Below are 16658 nucleotides of genomic sequence, written 5' to 3'. Positions count from 1 at the left end.
TCTTTCTGCTGGGCACACTTGCAGCTATGACATCCACCGCTGCCTTCGGGTTCTAAGGGGGACTTCCAGGGACTGGACCTCTTGCCCTGCCCTTTGTTCATTGACCCTGTCCATCACTCCCGCACAGGGCTGCTGATTAGTCTCTGCCTCTCCCTCCTCGCACCCTCACTGTGGCAGCAGCTCTCTGGCCACAGAGAGCAACACATAACTTTCCCAGGCCTTTCTGAGGAAGGCTGTGAGAAGATCAGAGAAAAGAATGAGGAACAATTCTTATCTTCACTTGCTGCACCTGTTGTTGTGAACATGTGGAATGTGTTATGGAGATTTGTTTACCAAAGGGTGGTTTCTTAATTAGCCAATGGTGATGGTGTTTGGATTGGAGGACCAATTAGGTCCAGGTGTATCGTAACTGTCTATAAAAGCAACGGGTTTCCTAATAATTATATATATATAAAATAAAGAGATTGATCAGCCTTCTGTGAATCATGGAGTCAATGCTAATTATTACCAGTTCGGGGACGCCCTGCCGCGACACCTCGCTTTTAGTTTAAAGCCCTCCAAATGAGGTCAGCTGTCCTACTGGCAAAAATACCTTTACTCCGCTTAGTGAGGTGGAGCTCCGCTCTCCCAAGCAGTTGCTGATCCAAAAACAGGGCCCCATGCTCATCGAACCCAGAACGCTGTTGCAAGCACCAGCTCCGCAGCCAATTCAGTGCCCTTATCCTACAACACCTGGACGGCATCAAAAGCATTGCTGGTGGGTTGACCTTGGCTGGATGCCAGGTGCCCACAGAGCCACTCTATCACTCCCCCTTCTCAGCTTGACACAGAGAGAAAATAAGATGGAAAACAACTCACAGGGTGAGATAAGGCAGTTTACTAAAGGAAAAGAGAAAGTTTTCGCACAAAAAAGCAAACAGGAAAACCAAATAATTATATCCTCTAGTTCCCATCAGCAAGCACTGTCCGACCACTTTCCAAGAAGCAGGGCTTCAGCACGCGTAAGGGTTGCTCCGAAAGGCAAACGTTGTAAATAACGAATGTGCCCCCTTCCCCCTCCTTAACTTAGCTTTTATTTCTGAGCTGAAGTCATATGGTACAGCATAGCCCTCTGGCCAGTTTGGGTCACCTGGTCTAGTGGTGTCTCCTCCCAGGATCTTGCCCACCCCCAGCCTACTGATGAGGGACAGAATGTTGGAGAGACAGCGCTGATGCTGTGCCAACACTGCCCAGCAGTACCCAAAACACTGGCGTGTTATCAACACCTTTCTAGTGACCAATGCAAAGCATGGCACTGATGGCCGCTATGCGGAAAACTAACTCCATCTCAGCCACACCCAATACAATCTCCACCCCTTACTTCACACCATTTGCATCATCGTACTCAGATGCCACAGAATTATAGATATATATATATATATATCTGTCTTCTAATTATTCCGTTGTATTTATTTGTCATGACTGAAATCCCTTCTTACCAACACTTACAACTTAAACTCCATGCTTAAACCATCTTTATGCCCAACACACGTATACATTTTCATTAACTACCGTCCCACTTCCTTTCAAAGATAGACATTAGTTTCCCATTCCATGGGTTTCCTCCACCCTTCTGGATGTTTAAAAACAGGCCGTGACTTGGGCTCCATTCCATCAAGATGGGTGCTCGGGACAGAAGCGACACACACGATCGTTCAGCACCGGCACCGGCCCTGCCTGGGCTATCGTCGCACTCTCCTCGCCGCTCGTAAAATTCACTCATCGTCGGTTCACGTCACTCCTGCTACTTTACTCCCTGCAACATACAATTTACACTCATTATTTTCCCCCCAAGGTTAAATCTCCTTGAGGCACACACCAGGTCTCCCCGTCCTTCTGCATTGCCCACCAAGTACACCCAGGTCCCTGAGCAAAGACAATCCCATTAATAGGTTTGCCTTTTCCCATGGGAGGAGAATTCCACACCGACCTCCTTAGCCACTTCCCTGTGTGTAGTACGGGGACCTTATCTCCTCCCACAGTATGTAGTGGTTTTGTTTGGGCAGGACCAGCGCGGTTAGCAGATCTTCTGGTGTTAACCAGCCAAGTGGCTTCTGCTACATTTGCCTCCCAATGCTTCCATGCCCGATTGCCCAACCCTCTTGACAGTCCATCATACCTCTCAATCTTTCCAGAGGCTTGTGGGTGATAAGGGATGTGATATATCCACATGTTTCTTTGCCCAAGAGTTTAGGAGGTTATTTCAAAAACAAGCCTCATTGATTCCATTCTTTCTGGGGTACCATGACACCACAAAATGTGTCCCTCAAGGCCTAAGATGGTGTTTCAAGCAATAGCATGGCTTAGAGGGTATTTTTCCAGCCAACCAGTAGTTGCCTCTACCATGATGAGTATGTAAGCTCTTGCCTTGGTGTGTCCATGGCAGTGGTCCAATATAGTCAATTTGCCAGGCCTCACCATCTTTAAAATCCAGCTTGGCCATCTATTCCAAGGAGATTGTACTCGTGTGGCTCACTTGATTGCAGCACACGTTTCACATTCATGGGTGACCTGTGTGATAGCCTCTGTGATCAGATCCACCCCTCGATCACAAGCTCATCTGTAGGTTGCATCTTTTCCTAGATGTCCTGATGTTTCATGGGCCCATCGGGCTGTAAATAGTTCACACTTCTGCTCCCAGTCTAAGTCTACCTGAGCTATTTCCATTTTGGCAGCCTTATCTAGCTGTTCATCCTTGCGACGTTCCTCAGTGGCATGGCATTTGGGCGCGTAAACATCTACGTGACATTCCTTCAGAGACACGATTTCTATCCGTGCAGTCATGTCCTGCCACAACGCAGCAGCCCAAATGGGTTTACCCTTGCATTGCCAATTGGTCTTCTTCCATTGCTGTAGCCACCCTCATAGGGCATTAGCCACCATCCAGGAGTCACTATAGAGACACAGTACAGGCCACTTCTCTTCTCCTTCAGCAACCTCAACGACTCGTTGTGTGGGACTCCACACAGCAGCTTTCCACCTCTGATGGTTTCTACCACGAGGCAGGATCCATCAGTAAAGACAGCATGGCCTCTTTCATCTTCTGATAACTCATTATATGGTGCTGCTTCTTGAGCACAAGTGACTTTTCAAAGAAATTCTCCAAAACCTCTGCCTTTCTCCATGGATTCTCGGGCAATTGGGTTTCCCCAGTCAAACTCGTTGTGTGATCAGTGCTACCCACCCACTTACTCCAAGTAGCACTGTTTGCACAATGTGTCAAAGGGACGCTTCCTTTCAACATCTAGTGTAGCACAGGAAATTGCAGTGCCAAGAAGAGATGGGCGTCCTTCCCAAAAACATTTGAGGATGCTCAAACCCTCTCATACACTGCTAATATTTCTTTTTCAGCTGGAGTGTAGTGGGCCTTCTGATCCTCAGTAACCCCAGCTCCAAAACCCTAATGGTCAACCTCGGGTTTCTCTTGATGTTCTTTGCCACAGGCTCCAAGTGAGACCATGCTACCCAGCTGCGGTGTAGAGTATATTTTGCAGGGTTGGTCCAGTCTGAACGGGCTCAAGAGCTACCGCCCAAGCTATTTCCTCTTTGATCTGCTCAAAGGCCTGTTGTTGCTCAAGGCCCCATTCAGAATGGTTCTTCTTCCGGGTCACTCGATACAGGGGCCTCACAAGCTGAGTATAACCTGGAATAGGCATTCTCCAAAACCCCGGGCGGCCTACGAAAGCCGGTGTTTCCATCTTCTTAGCTGGTGAAGACATAGTTGCTATCTTCTTAACCACATCCATAGGCACATGACGGCGGCCATCCTGCCGTTTGACGCCCAAGAACTGGATGTCCCGTACAGGTCCCTTGACCTTGCTTTTCTTTATGGCAAACCCAGCTTCCAGAACTTTCTGAACTATTCTTTTTCCCTTCTCAAACACTTCTTCTGCCTCACTGCCCCCACACAATGATGTCGTGAACGCATTGCAGGCGTTCGGGGGCATCACCCATTTCCAGTACGCTTTGGATCAGTCCATGAGAGATGGTAGGGCTGTGTTTCCACCCCCGGGGCAGTCCAGTCGATTCCTGGTGTATTGAACACCTCACCACATGAAAGCAAACTGTGGTCTGCACTCTGCTGCCAAAGGAATTGAGAAAAATGCATTGACAATGCCAAGTGCAGCACAACACCTGGCTGCTTTTGACTCCAGTTCACATTGGAGCTCTAACATGTGCGGTACAGGAGCACTCAGTGGGGGCGTTACTTCATTCAGGCCACGATGGTCTACTGTTAACCTCCACCCTCCATCAGACTTTTGCACTGGCCACGTGGGACTACTAAAAAGGTGAGTGAGTCTTGCTGATCGCTCCTTGGCTCTCCTTATTCCCCTTTTCTTTGACACTTCTGGGGGGCAATTACTGTAGTCGTTGTTGTTTGGGTCCCTATCTCAGCCATAGTGTCCTCCAATGCACTTCGGGTCCCTGCCTCAGCCACACTCCTCTGACAGTACTGAACTGTGGCTCAACAGGCATAGGCCAGGCCCCTGTACAGGGCGAGAAGCTGCTGGGTTTCATCGGGGTAGGTAAGGCACCCTTCTATCAGGTGACGCGTCAGTTTGCCAGGGCTCATTGCCTGTTTAGGTGTAAAGTCCCAGGCAAGGGGAGGTGATAACCACTCTAGGAGCCTGCCCAAATCCTACCACACACACTGACATCCAGGGACCAGCCGCTTCAGGGCACATTTCAATATCTCCTCACCTACAGTTTGTTTTGTCTTACAGCAGGATGACACCAGATTCCACAAACCCCATAGTACGCCAACAGTATTAGTTAATAGTATTAAATAGTATTCAACAGCTTACATGAGGGGGAACAAGGAACACGGGAGCCTGCATTCTAAAACGATACACATCAATCCCAGATAGGGAGAGGGATTCCCGCATTGTCCCCAGAAAATAGCTCCTCCAGCACAATAAAGCCATCAGTGTCACAGCAAAGCACAGAGCCACTGTTTGTATTAACGTGTTCCCAAACTGAACAAAACAAAGAGATAAGCAGCGTACCTGACAAACTCCATGTCCCGCACAGGAACTTGCTACTCAGTAACTGCTATTACTATACCATGCAAGATATATAACTGCCATTGTCTCAGCTCACTTTAGGAACCAAAAAGGACTGGTGTGGGTTTATCTTGGCTAGACGCCAGGTGTTCAGCAAACAACTCTGTCGCTTCCCCTTCCCAGCTGGACGGGAGAGATGAAAAACAACTTGCAGATTGAGATAAGGCAGTTTACGAAAGCAAAAGTGAAAGTTTGTGCATGAACAAGGAGAGGGGAAAAAAAAGCACCTTATTCCCTAGTTTTGATCAGCAAGCACCGCCTAGCCACTTCCCGGGAAGCAGGGCTTCCGCACACGTAGCAGTTTCTCTGGAAGGTAAACACTGTAAATAAGAAATGCCCCCCTTTCCTCCTCCTTTGCCTAGCTTTTATTTCTGGGCTGATGTCATATGGTATGGAATATCCCTCTGGCCAGTTTGGGTCAGCTGACCTGGTTGTGTCTCCTCCCAGGATCTTGCCCACCCCCAGCCTACTGATGCTGGGGCAGAATGTTGGAGAGACAGCACTGATGCTGTGCCAACATTGCTCAGCAGTAGCCAAAACACTGGCGTTTTATCAACACCTTTCGAGCTACCAGTGCAAAGCACGGTGCGGGAAAATGACCGGTTACCCTGTGGACCGGTAACTGGGGATACAATTAGAGGAAACTTAGGAGTTATATTAGCATCCTCACAGGAGTTATAACAGTACGGGAATTATAGGGTAAATCACAGTTGCTGCTCCCTGGGTGGAATGCAGTTGGCATGACTTGGAACCTATTCCGTGATGATTCCCCACACACACGCACACAACACACCCGCTAAGAGGGATGGAATGGAGGGTGGAGCGGAGCGAAGGCCAGGCTCTGCAGAAATCCTTGCAGGGAAGGGAACTCGATGGTACTTTGCAGCTGATAAACAGCATACCACCTGTCAACCAAGGGAGATAGGGGAAGATGTCTTACTGCTGAGCCAGCAACTGTGGCGAAATCACTCTCCTTAGATGAACTTGCTTCATTAAAGCCTAATAATAATATTAACGCACACCTCCATCCCAAAGTTACCCACCTCCAAAGTGCAACCATCCCTCACTGGGCATGTGCTCTATATTCTTCTTGACTGTATCTTTAAAAGCAAAGCAAGAGAATTTTACACCAGTCAGTAACAAAGGTATGCATGACTAGAGTCACTCAAGCTCCACCTAAACACACAGAAATAGTATAAAAATAAGTCGAGAATGGGGAAAAGTTAGGGAAGGCTCCATCGTAGCTGCTGGGATCAGTTGATGGGCTGAACCTGTCTTCTCCCCCATAGAGATGCCTATTGGATAAGAATCATACTCTATGCATGCTGAACATTTTATTGGGGATTAGAGCTTGTCTGTATATTCCTTCAAATATATTTTTGCAGTCAGACACTATCACCAACAATCTTCGAACCTTAACCTGTCACAATTTATATTAATAAAGAGCGTTATTCCATAAACTGTTAGCGTGAATCCTTGGCGGACGCTACCAGTCGGCAGCAGCAGGTAACACAATGGGTAAAGGGGAAGACCTGCTGAGGGGTCTCCCTTACGCTGTTGGTGTGTTTCCCTAAGTCACTCAAACCCCCCTCTGATCCAGTAGGACTGCTCAGTGAAGGAGCCCCCCAATGGGATGCTGACAGACTGGTCGGGCACAACGGTCTCAACTTTCCTGAAACACAGACAAATTAACCACTAAAGACTGAGAAAATCTCCCCACACCAAGGGTCAAGGAAGCCTCCTCCCTTTTTCACGTGACACACGGCACTGTGAGAGCTGCTATGGGGAAATGAACTCCATCTTAGCAACACCCAAACCAGCATCTTTGGGGCCTGATTCTCAGCTGTCCTTTGCTGCTGAAATTGCAGTTATAGAAGACGGATTGGTACCTGCCCTTCACTCAAACCAACATTCAGCCCCTAATTAATTTTCCTGTTCCTAAAATCTCTAAGCCACCAACCCCCTTCTACAAGGAAGAATATGCCTTTTAGGCTTTATGAGGTCAGACCTTGGCTGGCTGCCAGGGGCTCAACCAGCTGTTCTCTCACCACCCCTCCTCAATAGGACAGGAGGAGAAAATAAGACGAAAAAGTTCCTTCAGGACATAGCCACCTGCCAGATCTAAGGGCAGCAGGGAAATACCTGCCCCAGACAGCGCTTTACCCTTTCTTAAATATGCTTACACAAGGGTGCCACCAGCTTTGCTGAGTTGCTCAGCTTTGGCTCTCAGGGAAGTCTGGTGCCTGGCTGGTGAAAACTAACTGTGTCTAGCGCAGAGCAGACCTTGGCCTCTTCTCACAGAGGCCATGCCTGCAGGCCACACTCTGTGTGCAGTTCTGGTCCCCAGAATTCAATTAAAAGAGGCGGACAGACTGGAGAGCGTCCCAAGGAGGGCCATGAAGATGCTCAAAGGGCTGGAGAACCTGCTTTTGCTGATACCTTTTCTGGCGATTCTTAAGGCGACCTAAAACTCCCATTTGCACCAATTGGCATAGTCGGAGGGATGGCAAGAGATATCACTGAATACTTTCAGAAGCAGGGAATAAGCCTAAGTCCTAAATACTCGGACACATGGGCGCAGCATGATCCAAAAGCTGTGGAGGAACATCTAAAAGCAGCTAGCGGCTGCATGAAGGCTAGCAACGACAAAGGAATTAGTTGCAAAATGTTAGGCACCTGCCTAGGCTCAGGGGGAACCTCCACACAGTATTCCAGTACTTCCAGGGAGCCACATGGAGAAGACAAGGGGCACAAGTTGCATCAGTCCCCATTGCTGGAGGTTTTCCAGATGCGATTGGACAGGGTGCTAAATAATCTCATCTAGGCTCCCTTTCCCACAAGAGGCTGCACCAGATGATCTTTCAAGGTCCCTTCACACCTGGGCTGGTCTAGGATACTACAATTCTCCAGTGGGGGTTGGGGAGTTTTAGCTGGGCGGGGTGGGCCCTTCCACTCAGGGGATCTGAGAACCGTCTGTGGCACGGTGCCGTGGGAGGTTGTGCGCTCTGACCCGGGACTTTGCTTCGCTGCAACTCAGCACTACGACTGAGTTCTGGCTACCTTCCCCACCTGTGCCCGCTGCTGATCAGAAGATTCCAGCCGTCCGCCGCCCGCACCTCGACCACTACTAGCACTGAGACCAGCTGCCACCCCCGTGAGTTTGCAGGAACCTTTTTGAAAGCGGAAGCACCCCCTTTCCCTCTCTCATCTCGGTGCCAGCCCAGGCCACCTGGGGAGGTTCCAAGCTCGCATCGGAGCGGCATCTGCCAGCTGCGAATCAGCTACTGCAGCTTTTGCCTTGCCTCTCCTTGCGATGTCCTTTTGGGTCTTTGAAATACCCACTCCTGAGGTAATCTATGCCGAGGATACACAGGGCCTCTGGACCAGTCACGATGGGGTGTTTGTGCCATTCCTTCCTGGTCAAGCTCACTTCAGCTTCCAGTCCAGTCAGCTGTTGGGATCCCCCTGTCACCCCAGAAATAGAGATGGATTCTGCCCCCACATTTCTCAATGGCATCAAAGTACATTGCGTGCCAGTGTCAACTAAAGCCTTACACTTTTGTGGGTCTGATGTGCCGGGCCATCGGATCAACACAGTCCAATAGACCCTCTCCTCTACCTGGCTAGAGGCAGGGCCCCTCTAGTTCTGGTCATGGTACTCATTGTTCCCTTCCTGTAAATACGACCTGGAGGTCCCTTCAAGAGGGCTGGACACGACATCATCACTCCTATGCTGCCGGGAGTATACCCTCGTGGAGTGTACACCCTCTCCTTAGCTGGGGGACGCCTGCTCCTAATAGCAGAGACTCTCGTCTGTCCTGGCGAGATGCGGAAGATTCCCTCCTTAAGCTCCTCTCTTGGTTTCTGGTAGCCCTCTTCAATTTTCTCTTCCAGGCTCCAGACATGCCCAGCCAGTTTCGTTTCCACAGGCGAGACATGGGCCCGTAACGGGGCGGCGACAGGGTCGTCATAAATGCTGAGTTTACTAACCAATGCACCCACCTAATCTTCTCCCTCCCTCCATTGAAGCATCGCTAAGTAACAGGAATATACTTCTGACCCGAGCTGAGCAAATTTCAGCCACATTTGCAATGCGTATTGGACACCGTCTGGACTTTTCGGGAATCCCTTGTCCTCTGAAAAAACGATCTCCAGCACAGCTAATTCCCTCAGGCATCGGACACCGTGCTCCATCATGTTCCACTGTCCGCGCGACACGTGGAGGTCCTCCTTACAAAGCTGTCTTTCCCTCACACTTGAAAGCAGTCGTCGCCAGAGGCTCAGAGTTTCCTGTCTTTTCCCGATCCCCTGGTCAATAGCCACACCCCGGGACAGGGATCCCAGTTGCCTGGCTTCGCTACCATCTGGAATTGTATCATTAGCCATGGCATCCCCGATTCAGAGCAGCAAGGTCAATATGGACCCATTTGCCTCGCGTGTGAACTCTCTACGCAGCTCACGCACCTTGCCCGGGGATAGGGATCGAGTGACCTTTTCTGGCTCTGTCTCTTCTGCTGGATGTGAAGGTCCTGCCTCTTCCTCGTCATTCACTATGGGGATTTTCTTTTCTGAACAAGGGCGACTGCTACCAGCTTAGGCTGTCCTTCTGGTCCAGCGATGGCTTGCATGCATACGGTGCCTGTTGATTTGTTTCCTTTTCCCTCTGGCTCAGACGTGGTTTGCGTGGACATGGCTCCTGTTGATTTGTTTCTTTTCTCCTCCTCCTGAAAGTGTTGTACCATACCAAGCAGTGTCTGCTAAGCAATGGCCAGGGCCCAGCATGTTGCTGTGAGTTGTCCATCTCTGGAGCTGTCAGAGCCTTTTCCCTTCACATAACTTATTCTTTTAACAGGGCCCTTGCAATTGTTCAGAGGTGAACTTCCAGATCATTGGAAGAGAGAAGTCTTCCAAACACTGGGCCATCTCCTTCAACATCCCATGCCACTCAGGATGATCTGCTCCCAGGGAAGTTCTCCAGACAAATTCCCCAGAAGCCTCTGTCCTGACTCTAAGATGAGCTTGCCAAGCCGCTCCCCATCTTTTACCAACAGTCCTGGCTCACTGGTGAGGTTCCAGATGACTGGAAGCTGGCCAATGTGACACCCATTCACAAAAAGGGTAGAAAGGAGGATCCTAGTAATTATAGACCAGCCAGCCTGACCTCAGTACCAGGTAAGATAATGGAGCAGTTTATATTAAGTGCCATCACGCAGCACTTACAGGATGGCCGGGGTATCAGACCCAGCCAGCAAGGGTTTAGGAGGGGTAGGTCGTGTTTGACCAACCTGGTCTCCTTTTAGGACCAAGTGACCCGCCTGGTGGATGCAGGAAAGGCTGTGGATGTTGTCTATTTGGACTTCAGCAAGGCCTTTGACACTGTCTCCCACAGCATACTCCGGGAAAAGCCAACAGCCCACGGCTTGGACAGGAGCACTCTTTGCTGGGTTAGGAACTGGCTGGATGGCCGGGCCCAGAGAGTGGTGGTGAACCGTGCTGCATCCAGCTGGCGACCGGTCACCAGTGGTGTCCCTCAGGGGTCTGTGCTGGGACCTGTTTTGTTCAATATCTTCACTGATTACATGGATGAGAGTATTGAAACCTTCATTAGTAAGTTTGCAGATGGCACCAAGTTGGGGGCATGTGTTGATCTGTTGGAAGGGAGAAGGGCTCTGCAGAGAGACCTAGAACGGTTGGATGGATGGGCAGAGTCCAATGGGATGCAGTTTAATAAGTCCAAGCGCCGAGTCCGGCATTTTGGCCGCAATAACCCCCTGCAACGTTACAGGCTGGGGACGGTGTGGCTGGACAGTGCCCAAGCGGAAAAGGACCTGGGGGTACTGGTCGACAACAGACTGAACATGAGTCAGCAGTGTGCCCTGGTGGCCAGGAAGGCCAACGGCATCCTGGCCTGTATCAGGAACAGTGTGGCCAGCAGGAGCAGGGAGGTCATTCTTCCCCTGTACTCGGCACTGGTGAGGCTGCACCTTGAATACTGTGTCCAGTTCTGGGCCCCTCGGTTTAGGAAGGACGTTGAGACGCTTGAGCGCGTCCAGAGAAGAGCGACAAGGCTGGTGAGGGGCTTGGAACACAAGCCCTATGAGGAACGACTGAGGGACCTGGGGTTGTTTAGCCGGGAGAAAAGAAGACTCAGAGGTGACCTTATGGCTCTCTACAACTTCCTGAAAGGTGGTTGTAGTCAGGTGGGGGTCGGTCTCTTTCTCCAGGCAACAAATGTCATGAACGAGAGGACACAGTCTCAAGCTGCGACAGGGGAAATATCGGTTGGATATTTGGAAGAAGTTTTTCACAGAAAGAGTGATACAATATTGGAATGGCCTGCCTGGGGAGGTGGTGGAGTCACCATCCCCGGATGTGTTCAATAAAAGACTGGATATGGCACTTGGTGCCGTGGTTTAGTTAAGGCGTTTGGGGCATGGGTTGGACTTGATGATCTTGAAGGTCTCTTCCAACCTAGTGATTCTGTGATTCTGTAAGCATGGTGTAGACAGTGCAAGCCGAATAGAGAAAACTTAGCAGAACTAACAAGAAGATCATGCTGTCCTTAACATCTAGAGGGAACTCAACATTCTCAAAAACTGTTGCAGCAGGCCTGAAGGGCTGGAAAAAAACATTCTCCCCTCCTCACCCCACAGGCTTGATGCCTTATAGTTTTCAAATCCTGTACTGCATTAGTGCATAACTCTGAACTCCATATAAAGTGTTAGCTAACTGTCTCCACATTTTAGTCAGACAAAACAATCCCTCTAGGTCTGAGATCCAAGGACACCCTACTGCCTCAGGCCCCGGAAAGTATAAACAAAAGTGAATTGGGGGAGGGGAGCAAACTGGGGGCATATGACTTCACTGCCTGAGGCTGTAATTGGAGGAATAACCCCTGACATGTAAATGGACCAAACTTATATCTGTCTGAAAAACGCGTGACCATCGTCCATCTTGGGTGTAGCCTCTGAGGCTTCTGACTGCCCAAGGTGTACCTTTTGAAGGCCTTTAATAAATACCTACGTTTATTCTCTTAACCCTGTCTAGCCTCTGTTCCAGGTAGCCACTCTAAGGCATCAGGCTGGGTGCCATTATTAATGAGGCCCCAGAGGTAGCAGCCCAGACTAGGAAAGGCAAACAAGACTGAATACACATTCCAAATGAAACTCGTTGCCTCTGCTGTTATCATGCCATAAACGCAGTAAATCAGCAAAGCTGTTTTGATTCCTCTCCTGATCGTAAAGAGAGCATCATGATGGGCAAATACCTCCCCCTATGCAGAAATATGTACAGGGCACAACATGCACGTGAATACACCGAGAAACACGACGATCAGGAAAATTGCTATACCCCAATACACAAATGCTTTAGAACAAAACTGCAATTCCGACCTCTCTCGAGCCGCACGTTGGGCGCCAAAAGATGTGCCGGTTTAAAAGTAAACCGGCAGGAGAAATGAATCCCATTCAACTACCTCCAGAGAGATTACAGGTCGGAGTTACAATTTACTAGAGATTACAAAAAATACAATGATACAGAGAAAACTGGTTTTAACCCACAAAGTCGGAGTATAAATTGGCACACTCTTTGTAAGGTGAGGGGCACAGTACTGTTGAAATTCTGGTCTTCCTCCGGATCCATCAAATGGTGGTGCACCAAGTCCCCAAACCCAAAGATTATATATATATATGCTCCGGTTCAGGTGAGAATGCTCAGTACCTCCACCAGGACAGGGAGTTTCACAGTGGAGGAATGTAATACTGTGAGTCATGGGATATTCTGGGAGTCTTTGATGGTCTAAGTCCTTGCAGCTGCCTATTATCCTAGTGCCATGGAGTCCATTATGGCCCGTTAGCAAAGATGACACCACCCCTCCCCCACCACGGGGTGGGTGGGAATGTGCTGGTGCTTCCCCAGAGGAGAGTTATCAGGACTGAGTCATTTGCGTGAAGAAAAAAAACACTACCTTGCCTCTGAAGGTTTGCCTCTTCTCCCTTATCTCATTTAACACCCATCTTGTAGCCTGAGGTGTTGGGCGTACAGGAGGCAGCTACGGCAAGTGATCCATCATCAGCAGTTCATCAGGAATGACACAGAGGCTGGTACAATACAGTTTGCTTACATGCACATAGTGCTAAACTGGCACCCTACTCCTGTTACCAGGACACCCAGGTCCAACAGGTGGTGGATGCTTCCAAACACAGTGCACCATGGTGAAACCACCCTTGGAAAGCATGCGTGTAGCCTCACACGCAGCATCTTCTACAGTTTTAGCAGAAGCCTACACGGCCTTTCTGTACGTTGGCGTACCACTGCCAAAGAGCTAAGACTTTGCTTCCTACAAGACCCAGAGAGACTGCTAAGCGCTTCCAGCTTCACACAAACAGGCCAATCACTATCTATCTATCTATCTCTGAAATGCTGTTATCTGGCTGAAACATTCCACATACTTGCAATTCCAGGGAGACACCTTCTGAACTTGCAGAACTACTTCCCCTCAGTAAGATGCGCAAGACGGAGGTGATATCCCCATGACAAATCTTTATTGTGCAACTGCTGCTCAAAGCTTTTATTACCTTCCACAGACACAAGGCAAAAAAAAAAACAAAACATTACACATCAAAAGCCGCTAGATTGATGGGCAACAGACGAAATCCATTCAGTGGTGATTTGTACGCGTGCAGCAACTCCTGCGGTGCCAAAATCTTAGCCAGGTGGCCAGCCCACCTGATGGCCACCCAGAACGGGTAGATGTATGCGACAGACAGACTGCCCACCCTCGGGCCCTTCATCCACAACCATCCGGAATCCATTGGTCAGGCCCAGGTGAGCAACACACATCTCGCCAACAACCATTACATGCCCAAGAAGCTGGAGAAGGAAGTACAAACCCATAAATAAGTAAAATAAACAGAAAAAGGAACACATAAAGAGGGCAGAGGGCAGGAAGGGAAGGAACGAGAGCAGAGAACCACCCAGAGAAAGCAGCTAGCCAATTCCTAGCAATTCAACCATTGCATGCCAAATTAACGGCACTCCGACCGCCGGCAACTGAAGCGTTCCAAGCAAAGTTACCAAGACCAATTATGCACGCCATAGGGGCAAAAGAGAGCTAGGCAATTTTTCCCAAGCTAAACAGCAAAGGACTACAAAACAGCCACACGAGCTGACTTTGTCTCCGGGTTAAAGCCCCCGTTGTCTCTTCAGGAAACATAACCAATCCTGGTGGAAAATAAACTTTAGGCTGCCTTTTGCGTGGGTTTACAAAGTCTTTGAACGTGGCTTTCATAGCTAAAAGCAAAACGCCCAGCACCGCTCCACCAGCTTTGCCCTTCCTTGCCCCTGGCCTGCCAAAAACCCCAAGTGCTCTTCTGCATGTTAGAAGTTCTACTACTCTTACTCTAAACCACGACAATAGGCACCACACTGCGCTCCAAAACAACACTGCATTTTGCACCAGAACTACATACCCAGGGACCAGCACTGCTTGATAGCACTGCTTTTAGTCAAAAAGCTCAACTCCATTACAAGCTAGAGGCAAAAACATGATAGCGCCAGAAAACCCAAAGTAGCCTACTGTGCCCTATCAAGGGGGAAAGGGGGCAATGGGAAAGAGTCTAGTAAACGAGGAACTATCTACAGGTACAGTTTAGCATACAGAAAGCTCCCACCGTACTTACAGATTCACCAGAACCTCCTGCTTCAGACAACTCGATAATTGGCTCCTTAGGCATGACTTAGGAAAAATGTCCTGTCTAGGGGCAAAAGATCATGGAACGTACGGCACTGGAGGAAGATTAAACAGTTAAAACATAACCAGCTTTAGAGAAAGGTAAGAGCTTATGCAAACCCATCTGCCCCGCTGAACTCCTACAGAAGCAGATTACCAGATTACCCCAAACACAAGCCAGAACATTGATTTTTCTTGCATGATTATAATGCTTTCTATACCCAAAACACGACATCTTTACAGAGCCCCCTCCAGAAGTGGGATTTGTCATGCAAGACAATGGGGGAAGGAGACAGACCACTACTTGCAATGAACAACCTCCGGCATGTTTTAGTTCGGGCTGATTGTTTCCTAAGCAGTTTTTCTATTGGATGTGGTCCATGCAGAGACTGGAGACAAATGGCTTAACTGAATCATCAAAGAGTTTAGTGAAGTGGAAGAGCAGCGGCCATTCGTTTCCCACAGGACAGGGAGCTCAAGTATGGAACACACGCATAATGACAGGAAGCCTGCAAGTGCATAGGACGAGTCTGTCTTCTATTACTGCATGCAAGCTCTGCCTTTAAAAGCAGAAGGCATCCCTAACTGTTAACTTTCAGCATCTTAATAACTAAGTCATAGGGGATATTACCTTAAAGTTAACATCGCATAGGCAACGGCTGTTATTGGTTTCCCCCCGGGCTAAGCAGCTCACTCTAGTTTCCAGCACCAACACGCGTGACCCTTGCAAGCATGCTGTTATCACGGTCTTACTTCCCCACAGAAACAAGTTCTGGAAAGCCGTTGCAGCCTGCAGGATGACCACTCTGTAGTTTGGTTTGGTTTGGTTTTGTTTTTAACTAGAGAAAGCCGTAATTCCTTGCCCTAATAATCCAGTTTGCGGGTTCAGAACCAAAGCCTAGCACAGCGAAGCTGCGAAACCTCTTCGATGCTGTTAGGAGACACATTGAGGCCAAGTTACCGTCAGAGGTCCCTCTCTACGCGCGCACACGACACGGTGGGGGTGGAATATGCGAGGCGAGACCGGACAACACCAGCAACCCAGTACGCCCGCGGCAGCCGGAAGGGTGGGGGTGCGGCTCAGAACAAGCTTAGGGGATGGTGCAGTAGAGAGCGCCACAACCCAGAGAGGCCCCGTCCGTCCCCCGTCCCTGCACCCAGCCGCAGCAGCACCCTGCCGCGCGCCCGGGCACCACGCGCCGGGTCCTCGGCTCAGATGCCCGCAAGCGCGGGAGGAGGGGGAGAGGGGGGAAAGGGAAGAGGAACCGCGCACAGAGCAAGGGTGCGGCTACCTCCTCGTCCTCGGCGCTGACGGCACCAGAGAAACGCCTTACCGATAATCTTTCCGAAGACAGTAGTGGCGCCACCAGGGCCAGAGACCAGCGCCCCCACACTCTCGCCAGCCAAGGACAACGCCCGTGTCCGCCCCGACCACTTCCTCCACTAAGCCGGGCCCTCCGCGGCGCCCATTGGGCCGACGGATCGTGGCCCGCGTCTCGATTTGCTGTCTCGCCTGTCGTTTTCGCTTTTCCCCGCCCCCTTGGCGGGTCCGCCCTCGTCGACCTGGTGCCCGCGGGGCGCGGAGGGATCTGCCCCGTGTAGTGCTGCGACCCCGAGGGCGGGCTACGAGGTCGCAGAAGAGGCTGTAGTAGCTACAAGTACTGTTTCTTGTTTTTTGTTACCGCATCGAGTCCACCCCAAAGGTGCCCGTGCCTTTTTGCTGCTGCTCCCTCCAGTCCAACGACTGCTTTGGCCAGGGCAGGCCTGCCTTTAACTTCTCAGGACATTTTGAAAAAACAACCGAAGTTGCTCTACATTGTTTGCTG

At 49.9% G+C, this 16658-nt stretch overlaps 1 long non-coding RNA gene across 1 annotated transcript; it reads right to left on the bottom strand.

Moving 5' to 3' along the window:
• Positions 1-857: 857 nt before the first annotated feature.
• On the bottom strand, positions 858-16366 carry LOC129133633 (uncharacterized). Its single transcript, XR_008536025.1, has 2 exons — positions 16167-16366; positions 858-1795 (listed from the first exon to the last, which is right to left on the bottom strand). It is a non-coding gene; the product is annotated as an uncharacterized LOC129133633 (long non-coding RNA).
• Positions 16367-16658: the final 292 nt, after the last annotated feature.

Source organism: Agelaius phoeniceus, chromosome W (assembly GCF_051311805.1).
Source record: "Agelaius phoeniceus isolate bAgePho1 chromosome W, bAgePho1.hap1, whole genome shotgun sequence".
Taxonomy (NCBI): Eukaryota; Metazoa; Chordata; class Aves; order Passeriformes; family Icteridae; genus Agelaius; species Agelaius phoeniceus.
Note: the sequence above shows the minus strand (reverse complement) of the source record. Positions and strands in the feature narration are given on the sequence as shown.